Source organism: Crocodylus porosus, unplaced genomic scaffold (assembly GCF_001723895.1).
Source record: "Crocodylus porosus isolate Cpor-Errol unplaced genomic scaffold, CroPor_comp1, whole genome shotgun sequence".
NCBI classification, from domain to species: domain Eukaryota; kingdom Metazoa; phylum Chordata; order Crocodylia; family Crocodylidae; genus Crocodylus; species Crocodylus porosus.
In genome coordinates this window covers 25,234,494-25,236,928 of record NW_017728943.1, presented here as the reverse complement: position 1 = coordinate 25,236,928, position 2,435 = coordinate 25,234,494, and positions in this window count along the sequence as shown.

The following is a 2,435-nucleotide window of genomic DNA, read 5'->3' as shown; positions in this document are numbered from 1 at the left end:
CTCACCCAGGCCTTCCTGTCCCATAAAGAGCAGGTCCGTGCCAGGGGCTGGGCTATGACGCTCGCCAGCTCCTTGAGTACCCTGGGGTGCAGATTGTCAGGGCCGGCTGACTTGAAGGTGTCCAGCCTCTCAAGGTGTGCCTTCACGAGGTCAGCATTGATGAAGGGCAGGGAATCTCTCTCACCCGGGTCTCCCCATCCCATAATGGGCATGGACATCCCGTGGGACCGATGAAAGACCGATGCAAAGTACCCATTTAATAGGCTGGCCTTTTCCTGGGCGTTGGTAGTCAGTTGTCCCATCTGGTTTAGCAGGGGTCCAGTGTTGCCATTGCTTTTCCTCTGACTCCCCACATATCTGAAAAAGGACTTTTTATTGTCCTTGATACTTGTAGCTAGTTGGAGTTCAGTTGCAGCCTTGGCTTTTCTAGTTCGCTCTCTGCAGGTTCAGACGAGTGCGGAATATTCCTCCTTGGAGGTGGATCCCATCCTCCATCCTTTGTAGGCCTTTCTATTTAGCCACAGGAGGTCCGCTAGCTCACTGGAGAGCCAAGGGGGCTGCTGTGCCATTTTGCTGCCATTTAGTTTCCATACTCCTTTCCTGGGGTCACCTCACTGCTGCAAGCCTTGAATTTCACTTGTAAGTGCACTGTTGCCTATAGCTTTCCTGTCAGTGTTTCTAATACCATGCTGGCTTGTGCATTTTTGTGTCCAGCTTACAACTAACATCTCCTGTTTGTCTTCAGGTGGATAGTCAATGCACCCTGATAATCACTGCAATTCAGGATATATCCCTTCTTGTTATCACATCTGTGTTTCTTGTTGGTAGAAATCCATAAGGCATGGGAGGAAGCAGACCTTAACCTGGTCCCAGACAATGAACAGGGTGAAAGAGAGGGTCACATAAGAGTTGGGGGTGCTTACTTTCCAGCCTTGGGCAACCAGGCCAACCATGATAGCTTGGTACGAGGCAGAGCCTTGGGCGAGGGATGGGAGGAGAACAAAGGAAGAGAGAGAGTGCTTCCATGACAACAGGCGGAAAGAGGCTGCCTGAATTATTTATAAAATTGTAAAACTTTTAATTTAAAAGAGATTTATGTGAACATTAATAATTGAATTAGTCCTTATTAAACTACATCCTCTCCACTTCTATCACCCTTGATGAGTATGACTTTGTTTAATTCCAAGTTCATTTAGTGCTAGGGATTTTCAAATATTATCCCCTAGATCATGTTCAAAACATATATCTGCTCTTCTTTCCACTCCTCTCCTCCCCTATCCTTTTCAGTGCATTGCAGCAGACAAGAAAGTATAAGCCAAAAGAACTGGAGTGAAATGTTACCTGCTGGCTGGATGGCTCTCTGTTCAAACCAATGGTTGCTAATGGTAGTTGTCTGGTGAAGACTGCTTTTGTTTTTCATTCTGAATTACAAAAGATACGGGGCTGTCCAAGCATGAATAGTTAAAACCAGTATCTAAAAAGATTGCACTTTTTCATGCTTTGTTTAATATTTGTAGGTAAGGAACATGAGTTTGTTTGGTTTTTTTTACAAGGGAGAAAAATTAAGCATTGGAATAGCTTTCCTTTGGGATGTGGTAGATTCTCCATAGCTCAAAGTCTTAAAAACAGGATTCAAGGTCTTTCTGTGAGAGAGAGCTTGGTTCAACAACAAGCTATTGGTCTAATAGTGTACCGTTTGATAGTAGGAGCAAAAATATTTCCCTCCACTACAGGGGTGAAGTTCTCTGCTATGTATTATGCAGGAGCCTGCCCAGATGGTCATAATGACTCCTTGTTTCTTCCTGTGAGTCTTTTAGCCAATGTGAAACAACGTTAGCAAATGTGGACATAGATTCAGGTGCTATAGGAAGTGTTTTTTTGCACATAAATACCCTGACAGGGAAAAAATGGTTTTCTTTTTATAATTCTATCTTTCATGTGGGCTGTCTCCTCAAGGTAACATTCCCAGTATATAAAGGGATATTTGCTTTTTAGGTACTTATTTGTATGTTCAGTTAACCAGTTTCCATGGGCAAGTTTATGAAAGCCTGCCCTACAGATTTCAGTAAAAGCCAGATGCTGATACCTATTTAAGAGGAGCTTCCTCCATGAGCTGTCCCAATGAAGACATGGAATAACAGGCTTCTTATTATGGGTAAAGGAAACAGAATCTGTTTTTAACACAGTAGGTGTGTTTATTCCATAGCATTACAGCCACTAGAGATAAGAGTGCTATCTAATGGTTTAGATCAGTGGTGCTCAACCTTTTTGGCTGGTGACAGTCATGATGGGCAGTACGCAGGCTGTCAGAGGGCCAGGTCAGGACAGGCCAGATCCAGCACAGGTCCCACAGAAGGGGGCAGGGGGCACTCCAGTTCCAACCTGGCTCCACTGTGGGAGGGTGTGGCCCAGCCCCAACCCAGCCCCACTGTGGG